The sequence below is a fragment of the Acomys russatus genome, chromosome 31 (assembly GCF_903995435.1).
Source record: "Acomys russatus chromosome 31, mAcoRus1.1, whole genome shotgun sequence".
In the NCBI taxonomy this organism is placed as follows: domain Eukaryota; kingdom Metazoa; phylum Chordata; class Mammalia; order Rodentia; family Muridae; genus Acomys; species Acomys russatus.
In genome coordinates this window covers 945,646-959,138 of record NC_067167.1, presented here as the reverse complement: position 1 = coordinate 959,138, position 13,493 = coordinate 945,646, and positions in this window count along the sequence as shown.

The window sequence follows — 13,493 nt, the reverse complement described above, 5'->3', positions numbered from 1 at the left end:
GGGCGACGGGGCTAAGCGAGGGACGGGTGCGGCCGGGTTCCCCGCGGGCCTCGGACGCCGGAGGTTCCGAGCGCGCCACGCGGAGGGAGGCCACGCGCGCGCCGCTGCGGTTGGACGGGGCGGCGGGGCGGGGGGGAAGCCCCAGCGAGCGGACGGGCGGGCGGCAGCGCGGGGGGGGGTCTGGAACGCCGCGCAGAGAGGGCGGCGGGCGAGGGGCGCGGTGCTACTCACCCGTCCATGGCACACAGAGCAGACCCGCGGGGGACGGAGCGGAGGCGCAGGAATAGCAGGAACCGACCCAACGGCTCGGAGTTATAGACTCACAAGATGGCGGAGACGCCCGCACACGTCCCCCGCGCGCGACGCTCATTGGCTCCCGCCGCGGCCTGGGGGCGTGGCTAACCCCACCCGCCCCTTTCAGGGCTTCCCACTGGTCAGATCGCTACTCCGAGAGCGAAACTCAGACGGGCAGGAGAACGCTACTGGGCCAAGTGGCTGTCAGTCAAGGCGGGGGACGGAAACGGCCTGTGGGGGAGGGGGAGGGCGTGAATGGGTGGGAGCACGTGATGGCGTGTGAGCCAATGAGCGAGCCTTGGTCACTCCCCCACCACCCGGGGGACGCCATCTTGAGAGTGGGTACGTGGCGGCTCAGGCGCAGAAAAGTGAGCGTGGGGAGGCTGCCGCCATATTGCAAGCGGGCAAATGGAAGCCGTTGGCCCCCCAAACATGAGGGCACAGCGAGGTGCGTCGCCATCTTAGAACCGGGCAAGGCGACTCCTTAATGCCCCAGCTTGGTGTGGTCACGTGGCCAAAACTTCGACTTTAAGGCTAGGTTTCCCCCCCCCCCCCCCGGACTGGAGAGCAGCGGTATGGAGGCCACGTGCCTCGCAGGCGCAGTGGCGACTTGATTGTGACTCTTTCCTTTCCGTCTTTTGTCTACCCTTACAGCAGCCCAGTTCCACCTCTGTTGCAGAAATGGGGAAACTGAGGAAGGCTCTGCCAAAGTGTCCAGTTGCATGCACTACAAATAGACCCAGAAGGCAGGATTCTGCATTCCAGTCCAGAGGGGCCGCAAGCGAGCCCAGACGGGTTGCCCAGAACCTAGTGCAGGCTGCAAGCAGAGATCCTGGCGCCTTTGGTAGGGCTCCCAAAGATGCAAACAATTCGGGTGATTCTTGTCGGCCTGGTTATCTGCTAAAAAAAAAAAAAAAAAAAAAAAGCCCAGGTAAGGGGGCAAAGTTTCTCCTCCGCCTTGCATGGGAGGTGAGCCCAGCACCCGGAGTCCCTGTTCTGTGATTCTGGGCGCAGGGCTGGAAGGAGCCTGGCAGCCGCGCTGGTTTCTTGCAGACCTGGCCTGGGGCCCAACAGCCTTGGAGCCCCAACGCGGGCCTGGTGCCAGAGGATTCCAGCATGGATTAGGGGCGGCTGCCGATTTCCACGGAGGCCGAGCCTGGAGTGAGGCCTTTGAGGCCCCACCAGCCGGTAGAGCAGCTAGCTTGAAGGCCCAGAGTCACTAATCTGGAAGGCCCTGCGGATTTACAAAAAGCCCCACACGGAGGTGTAGGATTTGAGCCCTCTGGGACTCCTGGGTCCTGCCTGGACCATCAGGGCCAAGGTTGGCTGCTAGTCTTTGTTCTCCCGGTGGGTGGCTGGTGCCAAGCATGGGCCCCACCCTCCGAAGCCAACCTGCATGGGTGGCTGCCAGGGAAGGTGGAGACTGCTGGTTTCCAAGCACAGGTCCACACTAGCAGAGTGTGTTGAAAGCTACTTTGGAGCCCTCCCGGAACACTTGAATGGCCTTGTTCATTTCCAACTCCTGGCCGGTTTCTGATCAGTGCGGATGGCTCTCTAACCTGCAGACTGTCTCTTCAAGCCCTGCCTCAGGGCCTTTTCACCATGGTACCCTGGGGCAGGCTCGCCTCACCGCCCTGACTCTCCTTACATCTTAACTCAGAGCCTACCTGCCAGCAAACAGGAAACCAGTGCCCTGCCCCACCATGACAGCTCGGCAGTTCAGCTCCGCGCTGCAGAGAACATGGCTTCAGCCAGCTCACCTTGGTCTTAGGGAGGCTTGTGCATTAAGGACAAGTCTTCCATAAGTGGCCCCAAGGAGCTGGCCTTCCCAGAAGAGAGGAACAGAGCCATAGACAGTGACGGCATAGCCCAGGCTCAGCAAAGACACTTTATCCAAATACGAATAAAGGCCCGGAAGGCTGGCCTTATCATCCCAGCATGCAAGAGGCAGAGCAGTAAGACTGCAATGCAAGTTCAAGACCAGCCTGGAGTACAGCATGGGTTGTTGGGTTTGGGTTGGCTGGTTCATTTCCAAGACTGGGTCCCTCTGCTTTGCCCTGGCTTTCCCGAAACTCACTTTGTAGACCAGGCTGGCCTAGGACTCACCTGCCTCTGCCTATTGAGTGCCGAGACCAAAGGCATGCACCTCCATACCCAACTAGAATTGTTTCTTTTCTTTTCTTTTTTCTTTTTTTTTGGTTTTTCGAGACAGGGTTTCTCTGTGTAGCCTTGGCCATCCTGGACTCACTTTGTAGACCAGGCTGGCCTCGAACTCACAGTGATCCGCCTGCCTCAGCCTCCCGAGTGCTGGGATTAAAGGCGTGCGCCACCACACCCGGCTCTAGAATTGTTTCTTTGAGACAAGGTCTCAACTGTGTGACCCAGGTTGTCCTAGAATTCATAGATCTCAGGCTGGCCTCAAGCCTGCACTGATCCTCCTGTTTCAGGATCCTGAGTGATGGAATGACAGTGAGTTCGAGACCAGGTTGGGCAACTTAGGAAAGAGGGCAAGAGACCTGGCGCTGGTGTGGCGCCTTGCCTAGTCTCCCAGTTAGGGGCTGGGCGTGGCTGGGCAGCAGGACATTGGACTAGCATGCAGGAGGCTCTGGCTACCATTCCCCATGCTGCCAGGGCATTTTAAAATTGATTAATAGTCTGTATTGATGTTGTAATGCAGCCCCACACACTGGACGCTTCTGACATCACAGTTTTGAGCTCTGTATCTGGAGCCCAGAAGTCTGAGGCTTGGCTTTGTAAAGGAAGTGTCTTTCCTGCCTCTCCCAGACTCTGAGTTCCAGGGGGTAGGGGGAGGGCAGGGGGCAGAGTTGCCCTGTCTGTGTCTCTGTCTTCACACTGCCTTCTACAAGTGGTGTGGAGGGCAGAGTTGCCCTGTCTGGGTCTCCATCTTCACACTGCCTCTAAGTCTGGCCTTTACTGACCCACCTGGATAATTTCAGTTTCAGGGCCCCCAGTTGCATCTACAAAAAGATGAGTCCCCACTCCCTCTACCCAGGCCACCGTTCACTGTGTCCTGATTCCTGTCTGGAGTCCCATGCCTCGGTCACGGGTGGGCTTTGGGCATCAGAACATGGGTCCACCGCCGCTCACATCTCAGGATGGGAATGACCTTCCGTCCCTGCACCCCAGGTTGCCAGGAGCTGCCTTTTAAGGGAGCCATGGCTTAGTGACCAGCCATTTTACAAGTCCCCCTGTCCTTGTGCAGAACACCTGTTGGTGAAGATGCCCCAGGCTGCCGTATTATTTATTTATCCTGCATGGCTGGCCTGACTTTGTCTCCTGCCTGCCCAGCGCCCACTGCAGCCTTGCCAGCTGCTGTCTTCATGAATGATTGAGGTAAGGAGGGACAGCTCACCTGGCCTTTGTCTGAGAGACACACTAGCCTGCTTGTTACCAGGGAAAGTGATACTCCGCTCCAGGAGATGGAGGCAGGGGTGAGGGGCCCTCAGAGCCAGGGCCAAGCGAAACTCTCTGAACAATACAAGGAAGGTAGGGACAAGCTCAGTTTATTCCTCCACTACAGGGATACAAGCCCAGTGTTTCCACCAAAGGAAACAGTCTGTGCTTCTTGGTTCTTTTTTTTTTGTTTTTTTTTTTCCTTTTGGTTTTTTGAGACAGGGTTTCTCTGTGTAGCCTTGGCTGTCTTGGACTTGCTTTGTAGACCAGGCTGGCCTCGAACTCACTGTGATCCACCTGCCTCTGCCTCCCGAGTGCTGGAATTAAAGGCGTGCATCACCATGCCCAGCTTGTCCTTTCTATTTCTGTTTGCTGGGGATGGAACCCACAGCCTCAAAAGTGCTAGTCATCCAGAGCTGTGTGTCTGAGCTGCAGTGTCACCAGGGATCTAGGAAGGAGCCTTGATGGCGGCAGTGTGCCTTTAATCCCAGCACTCAGGGAGGCAGAGAGAGGTGGATCTCTGTGAGTTTGAGGCCAGCCTGGTCTACAAAGTGAGTCCAGGACAGTCAGGGCTACACAGAGAAAGCCAGTCTCAAAAACAAACCAAAAGCCGGGCTTGGTGGCGCACGCCTTTAATCCCAGCCCTTGGGAGGCAGAGGCAGGTGGATCGCTGTGAGTTCGAGGCCAGCCTGGTCTACAAAGGGAGTCTAGGACAGCCAAGGCTACACAGAGAGACCCTGTCTCAAAAAAAAAAAAACAAAAAAAAGAAGGTGGTTCAGGAAGGGACAGGGCTTCTCAGAACATCCAGCCTCCTCTGCAGCCCTGCCAACCCCTACTGACCACCAAGATGGAAGCCAGTGACAGCAGAGTCCTTTCCTAACTTGTCCATGTCCTTGAAGGGACCTCCCTGTTGAGAATAATCTGCCCTGTGTCACCATCCCTGATTTAGATCAACTCATTTGTCACCCCACCCCGACCCCAATCCCTGGCCACTCAACCCTACCACTCCCTGTTAGATCCACTCAGCTTTAGAGCACAGCCAGCCATGGAGCGGGAGAGTGGTCAGCCTGTGCACCGGCTCCCCTGGCTCCTTGGCCATCCCTGGCGGCCGTGGGGGCACAAGCAGGCTACCCAGTGTGACCCCTAGGTCTCTAGGCCTGTGTGTCCGAGGAGTCAGCCAAGCTGTACATCCATGATAGTAGGGCGTACACAACTCAGCCCTTCCTCCACAGCCACAAGCAGGAATGAGGCCCTGACCTTGAAGACATCACTCAGTGAGACACCCAAGCACAAAAGACCACAATGTGGGACTCTATGATAGGCAGCGTGGAGAAGAGAGCCAGAGAAAAGAAGTGGATGGATTCATAAATGCTGGGGCTGGGCATGGGGGCATGGCTTCCTTTGAAGAAATGAATGGTCCCTCGCGCTCTCTCTTTTTTTCTCTCTCTCTCTCTCCAACAGAACTCTTTATTTTCTTTTTTGTTTGAGACAGGGTTTCTCTGTGTAGCCTTGGCTTAGACTCACTTTGTAGACCAGGCTGGACTTGAACTCACAGAGATCCACCTGCCTCCGTCTCCTAAATTCTGGGATTAAAGGCGTGCACCACCACGCCTAGCTCAAGATCTTTATTTCTGAAGAAGGGAAGATCTTAAGTCTCTCACAGGTATAACTTCTATAAGATGTGAATTCTACCTAAAGGCTTTTTTTTTTTTTTTTAATTATATGCCAGGCGGTGGTCTATAAAGCAAGTCCAGGACAGCAAGGGCTACACAGAGAAACCCTGTCTCAAAAAGCCAAAAGAAATAAAATTACTTACAATCGTCTAAGATGGCTGAACAGGAGAACTGCTTCCAGCCTGATGACCTGTGTTTGACCCCTGGAATCCAGTGAAGGAGACCCCTCTCCTGGACTCATTCTCTGACCAGCATGCAAAAGCTCCGAGGACATCACCCACACCTGCATATCACACACACCCATAATAACAACTTAAAACAAACAAAAACGGGGGCTGGAGAGATGGCTCAGAGGTTAAGAGAACTGACTCTTCTTCCAGAGGTCCCGAGTTCAATTCCCAGCAACCACATGTAAAAAGATATTGGATGTCGGACATTGTGTACGCTTTTAATCCCAGCACTCAGGAAGCCGAGGCAGGTGGATCTCTGTGAGTTTGAGGTCAGCCTGGTCTACACAAGGAGTTCAAGGACAGTCAAGGCTTGTTACACAGAGAAACCCTGTCTCAAAAAATAACAAAAAAACTTTTCCGATTTTTTTTTTTTTTGAGATAGTATCTCTCTATTATAGCCTTGGCTGTCCTGGAACTCTTACAGACCGGGCTGGCCTTGAACTCACAAAGATCCAGCTGCCTCTGCCTCCTGAGTGCAAGGGTTAAAGGTGTTTGCCATCATATGCAGCCCAATAGTGTTTTCAGTGTAGTTTGGTTTGGATTTTCGAGACACGGTTTCTCTGTGTAGCAGTGGCTGTTCTGTACTCGCTCTGTAGACCAGGTTGGCCTCAAACTCATAGCAGTCTGCCTGCCTCTTCATCCCTAGAGCTGGGATTAAAGGCGTGCGCCACCACCATGCCTGGCCACAATAAACTTTTGTTGGTGTTGTTTTTAAGTTATTCTGAAGCTGTAGTAGGCTCTGTGGGTAACAGGCTTCCACATGCTAAGCCCTGAGTACCATTCCCAGCTCCACATAAAATGAATATGGTGGCACAGGCCTTTGTCCCAGTGCCCTGGAGATGGAGGTAGGAGAACAGAAGGTCAAGGTCAGCCTGGGCTACATAAGACCCCATCTCAAAACAGTGAAAATAATACTAGGAGTGTCTCCAGTGGAGCCTCTGCTTAGAGTCCCCCAGTGAGGGGCTCAGGGGTGGACCAGTCCTTTCCTCCCATGCTAATGGTCCTGGGTTCCAATGCGAGCACTGAATGCTTGTGTCACCGATAGTCAGCAGCCGTGAGGTACATACTACATCTGAGCCTGTGGCTGGTCCCTGCGTGACTGACACTGGACCCTGGGGAGGAAGATGCTGGGTAAATACACTGCAGTAGGAACAGACCCCACTTGAAACACCCTAGGAAAAGTCAGGAGGGCTCGCCAAGAAACAGAGGCCCAAAAATAAATAAATAAATAAATAAAAAGACAACAACAGAGGCCCAGAGCCACATGGAGGAGGTGTGGGGAGGAACCAAATACCGTCCTGTGGGGGTTTTGGTTTGGTTTTTGGTTTTTTGAGACAGGGTTTCTCTCTGTAGCCTTGTCTGTCCTAGACTTGCTCTGTAGACCAGGCTGACTTTGAACTCACAGTGATCCACCTGCCTCTGCTTCCCAAGTGCTGGGATTACAGGCGTGCTTCCTGTGGTGATTTTTGTTTTCTTTCTTTCTTTCTTTCTTTCTTTCTTTCTTTCTTTCTTTCTTTCTTTCTTTCCTCCCGAGACAGGGTTTCTTTGCCTGTCCTGGACTCAATTTTATAGACCAGGCTGGCCTGGAACTCACAGAAATCCAGATGGGATACAGCCCTGCACTGGCCTGGGGTCTCATCCTTGGAATTTCCAATACTGAACCACAGTAAGACTTTTTCTGAGCTGCTGGGACATTCACATCGCTGCAGTACAGGCTGCTGAGCATCCAGCACACCCGGGGGGGGGGGGGGGGGCAGGAGCTCGGGCCTCTGTGCAGCCATGGAGACCGACCTGGAAAGCAAAGGCCCCATCTGCAGGCAGGCCTACCTCTGTGGCCTTGCAACATTTATTACAAGAGAGATGTCTAGATAAGACAGGGAACCGGAGCCCAGCTGGAAAGGATCCAGCTGCTGCCAGGTCTTCTGTGGGGTAACGGGACATGGGGAGCCCTCCAGCCAATAGTACCAGGTGAATTCTCAGGGGTCACCCACCTTGTGGACCTCTGTGGCATCTAGACCTCAGTTTTTGTTATCAGCAGGTGTAAGGATATGTGGTTTGGTTTTGAGATGAGGCTACACAGAGAAACCCTCTCTCAAAAAAAAACAAATCAAGACAGGGTCTCCCTGTGTAGCCCTGGCTGTTGTGGAACTCATTTTGTAGACCAGGCTGGCTTTGAATTCACAGCAATCCACCTGCCTCTGCCTCCCCAGTACTGGCATTAAAGGGGTATGCCACCACAACGGGTGACACCTTAATGTAAAGAAAATAGCCGGGCAGTGGTGGCGCACGCCTTTAATCCCAGCACTTAGGAGACAGAGGCAGGTAGATCTCTGTGAGTTCGAGGCCAGCCGTGTGAGTACAGGACAGCTAAGGCTCCAAAGAGAAACCGTGTCTCTAAAAACCGAAAAAGAAAAAACCAAAAAACCCAGAAAGCAAACAGCGGTAAAGTAAAGCATGCAGTCAGGGGTCCCAACAGTACAAGGAATGTGTCTCCTCCAGGGGCAAGCTGTCCCAGGGACAATGGCTGGTCTCTGGCGATATGTATGGTTCACACTGGGTAAGAAGTAGCAGGGCAGGGCTGGAGAGATGGCTCAGTGGTTAAGAGCACTGCCTGCTCTTCCAAAGGACCCGGGTTCAATTCCCAGCACCCACATGGCAGCTCACAACTGTCTGTAACTCCAGTTCCAAGGGATCTGACACCTTCACACTAATGCACATAAAATAAAACTAAATAAATTATTATAAAAAAAAAAAAGAAGAAGCTGGGTGTGGTGGCGCACGCCTTTCATCCCAGCACCCGGGAGGCAGAGGCAGGTGGATCACTATGAGTTCCAGGCCAGCCTGGTCTACAAAGCAAGTCCAGGACAGCCAAGGCTACACATAGAAACTCTGTCTCGAAAAACCAAAAAAAAAAAAAAAAAAAAAAAAAAAAAAAGAAAGAAAGAAAGAAGAAGAAGAAGAAGAAGAAGAAGAAGAAGAAGAAGAAGAAGAAGGAGGAGAAGCAGGGCTACTTAGAATTCGTCCTCAAAAACGTTTTCTTAAAAAAAAAAAAAAAAAAAAAAAAAAAGACCTGGCCCCATGTCCACAGCACCAGTGGGAGACCCTATGTGTGGTGCAATTAAAACTACAGTGTCCACTGGGGCACCATGACATCTGTCATCTCAGCTCTGGGGAAGGACCAGCCCGGCCTACATACAGAGACCCTATCTCTGAAGAAATAGGACATTCAAAGCCAAACTGCTCCCTGATGTTGAGCCCTGGGGTCCGGTCCCCGTGTGTCCTGGACTTGGAATGCCACCGAGCTGCAGGTGGGACCCCTGGGAATGTAGGGGCTAAGCGTGTAGCTGGCCTTGGTCACCACTCTCCCCAGGGGCTTATCAAGGGCAACGCAGGAAACTGGAGATGGGGTGCTGACAGCATGCGGGGGTGATGATCTTTACAGCATCAATAATTCATACCAGATGAGAGCAACACACTTGATCTCGGTCCCAGGAAGCGGCTCAGGTGGCTCTAGTGCAGTCGGCTGGTGACACCCTTAGAGCCAGCCCAGTGGATGACCCTCATGTAACCAATCAGGCCCGCCTGGTGAGCATCACGCAGCCTCCTATGGCAAAGAAAAACCACACAGCGTTGAAGAGTCAGCACTCTTTTCCTTCTCTTCAGACTCGTGACATGGCAGAGGGCCTCCTGAAGTACGCTGCCAGGCCAGGCTTTCTCTCATTTCTTTTAGAAGACACTGTACATGTATATTCTTTATTTCGTGTGGGTGCACGTGCGATGCAGCAAGCTGGACGGTCAGAGGACTGTTTACGGCAGCTACCTCAGGGCATTGGCCTCAGCAGCACCGTGTTCACCCTCTGCCCCAGCCGGCTAGCATTTCCTTTTGGGACAGTGCCTTACCCTGTAGCTAAGGCTAGATTTGTATTATTATTATTATTATTATTATTATTATTATTGGTTTTTCGAGACAGGGTTTCTCTGTGTAGCCTTGGCCATCCTGGACTCACTTTGTAGACCAGGCTGGCCTTGAACTCACAGCGATTCACCTGCCTCTGCCTCCCGAGTGCTGGGATTAAAGGCGTGCGCCACCACGCCCGGCTTTTGTATTATTTTTTTACTAATATTTTCTTTTTTTTTTTTTCCATACAGGGTTTCTCTGTGTAGCCTTGGCTGTCCTGGACTTGCTTTGTAGACCAGGCTGGCCTCAAACTCACAGGGATCTGCCTGCCTCTGCCTCCCGAGTGCTGGCCTATGTAGGCTCAATTTCCTTAACAATTATACTTTATTATGAATTTATAAAACGAGCGTACCTCCCTGATATCCCAACTAGCCTAAACAAGAGGAAAAGAAGATTAAAGAAAACAAGAATGAAACCTTCTGGGTGTCAGTTCTGAGGAGTGATTCTCCTGGCATAGTCCGCAGGATTTCAGCAGACCAGCAACTCAACAAAAGTTGCTGCTGGAACCTGGAGCAGCAGCCAAATCCTGGAGCCTTCACTGGAGCAGTTCTCTCTAGGAGCATCTCGAAATGGAGCGACGAACAGCCAAACAATACCAAGACCCAAAAAGCCTCAACCTCCTGTTTTGGGCTCATGTATATCTCTCCTCCCAGAATCTGTTCAAGGATGTTTTCCAGCTGGCAACAATCAAGCCCCTGACAAAGTGGTTTGACTTCTAAGTAGATAAACATGACCTGTTCTCTCACAAGTCTGTTCCCTAGCCCACACTTGGGATCAGCAAAAACAGGTTTATCTCTTCAGGCCTATTAATATTTTTTTCTTTTTCTTTTTTCTTTTTTTTTTTTTGTTTTGTTTTGGTTTGGTTTTGGTTTTTTTTGTTTGTTTGTTTTGTTTTGTTTTTGCTTGTTTTTCGAGACAGGGTCTCTCTGTGTAGCCTTGGCTGTCCTAGACTCCCTTTGTCGACCAGGCTGGCCTCGAACTCACAGCGATCTACCTGCCTCTGCTTCCCGAGTGCTGGGATTAAAGGTGTGCACCACCACGCCCAGCAATATTTTTTCTTTTTTTTTTTTTTTTGGTTTTTTCGAGACAGGGTTTCTCTGTGTAGCCTTGGTCATCCTGGACTCACTTTGTAGACCAGGCTGGCCTCGAACTCACAGCGATCCGCCTGCCTCTGCCTCCCGAGTGCTGGGATTAAAGGCGTGCGCCACCACGCCCGGCTGCAATATTTTTTCATACAATATATTTTGATTATATTTTTCCCATCTCCCAACTCCTCTCCACCTCCCTTCACAACAAACTTTATTTTTTTCTCTTTATCTTAAAAAAAGAAAAAGAAGCTGGGTGTGGTGGCACACGCCTTTAATCCCTCCACTTAGAAGGCAGAGTCAATGAGATCTCTGTGAGTTCGAGGCCAGCCTGGTCTATAAATGGAGTCCAGGACAGCCATGCCATGGCTACCCAGAGAAACCCTGTCTCCGGGGGCAGGGGGGAGAAAGCAGGAGGAATAAGAAGGAGAGACAATGCCAAGGTTGTTGAATAGAGTCCTTATTTTCTATTTCCCTAAAATACACGATATGTACACATATATCTTAAAGGGGGCGGAGCCTCTTGGCTGACAATGCTCTCGGCAAGAACCACAGACTCCAGAAGCTGGGAGTAGGCAGGAAAGAGCCTTTGCCATAGTGAGCTGGGGCAGTCCCAGTGACTCCCCAAACAACACAAGCTGGTGCTGTTGCATTCTCATTTTTGGGGGGCCGAGGAGGTGACCCATGGGCTAGGAGCACTGGCTGCTCCTCCAGAGAACCCAGTTTGATTGTGTTAGGAATCTGCCTACCTGTGATGTCATTGCCCACCTGCCACTGGGGCGTGGCTCTGCCCAGGACTATATAAAAGGCAGCTCCACCCTGACCCTTCCTCTTCCTCTCTTTTTCTTACTCTTCCTCTCTCCCTCCCTGTCCATCTGTCTGGGGTACCCCTCTTCTTTTCTTCTCTCCCCATGCTCACTTTATAAACTCCTCTATAACATACTATCTGCTTCCTGGGACCTTATTACCTTATTGCCTTATACCTTATTTTAGTTATAAAAGATTGCCATCGTAGCAGCTCACAACCTTTAAAGTCCAATCTCGGGGTTCAGAAACCCTCTTCCGGCCTCCATGGGTGCTGGGCATGCACACAGCACATAGACATTTGTGCAGGCAAAACACCCATACACACAAATGTGTGAGAGAGAGATCCCTGTGGAGACTCATTGTGCCTGATGCCCCAACTTCTCTGTGGTCCCAACAGGGTTAAAATTCACAGACTTTATCCTGGAGAATTCTAGAATCGGTCTGTCGCTCTGGTCAGTTGGTCAGTTGGTTCATCGGTCAGGTCTGTCAACCACAGTTCCCCACACTTCCCTCACTGTAGTGTTTTCTGAACAGGCTCCTTTCTAAATCCAGATAAAATAGTTTCCTGCTAGAAAAACAGACATGAGTGACTTTTCCTATTTCCTACCACTGGCAAACCATGGCCTCCAAGATGTTTTTTGGATTCCAGGTAGTGTGTAGAATTCTGAGGGGTGCCGGGCAGTGGTGGTGCAAGCCTTTAATCCTAGCACTTGGGAGGCAGAGGCAGGAGGATCCCTGTAAGTTTGAGACCAGCCTGGTCTACAAAGCGAGTCCAGGACAGCCAAGATTACACAGAGAAACCCGGTCTCAAAAAACAAAAAACAAACAAACAAAAAAAGGAAGGTCGTCAGGAAGGGGCTCAGCAAAAATGTGTTTTATTTTTCTATATGGACAAATCCACACTAGGGCTTTGCCATGAGGCTATGCTTAGAATATATTTTTTTAGGTCTTAGGTAGACCAGGATAGCCTTGAACTTCTGATCCTCCTGACTCCAATTCCTGAGTACTGGGATGACAGTGTGCAACAATGTTTTGAGCTGAGGAAGGTCTCATGTAGCCCAGTCATTAAAATTACAGCAATAGGACCGGTGTGGTGGCGCACACCTTTAATCCCAGCACTCGGGAGGCAGAGACAGGTGGTTCTCCGTGAGTTCGAGGCCAGCCTGGTCTACAAAGCGAGTCCAGGACAGCTAGGGCTACACAGAGAAACCCTGTCTCCAGAAACAATAACAACAAATAAAATAGAAAACTAAAATTACCAACAATAAAAAAATAAAATAAAATTACAGCAATCCCCCTGCCTCAGCTTCTGGAGTACTGAGATGGCAACTGAGACCCACCTATGTTGCAGAAATACAATTAAAAACAAACAAAAAGCCTCACTGTTTCCAAACTACCTGAGAAATTCTGAAGGAAAACACTGACAAAGTCTAGAGCCCAAATTTTCCTGCAAGAGCCCCGCCCAGCTTTAAGAAACAAAGGTTTTCCCCATCAGGACCCTGTTCTTTGATTCTCCGCCTCCTGTGGGTTATTATTTTTTTTCCCTCTCCTAATTTGCAGCCAGCCGAGCAAAAAGGCCATAAACTAGAGTAATCCTGGAGGTTGAGGTGGGTTTAATAGTGCTTTCCAGGTCCATGCAGGGGGGAGGGATGGGGGCGGTTGCTGGGGTCACGGTGACCTCTGTCCCTGCAAGTCGCGAGCCCCAATCCTCCCTCAGGGAGGGGCCACGCCCACATTCCTCTCATTCCCCTCCCTCCAAACATTGTTTATTTGTTTGTTTTATATTAGACTTAGCCAGGAATTCCTTTCTCTGTCTGGACTTGGCAGAAGCCTGGGGGAGGGGCGTGAAGGGTTAGGCTGCCACCACAGCCCAGGCAGGGGCGCAGACATTCCAGAGGCGCCGTCCCTCCCGCTTCCTCAGACTCACACAGCAGGGGAATGTTCCTCCACACCTCTATATATAGAGTGTGGAAGCCTGGGCCCAGAAGCTCACTGCGACTTTCTAGGCGGGGCTCCAACCTGGCCACGCCCC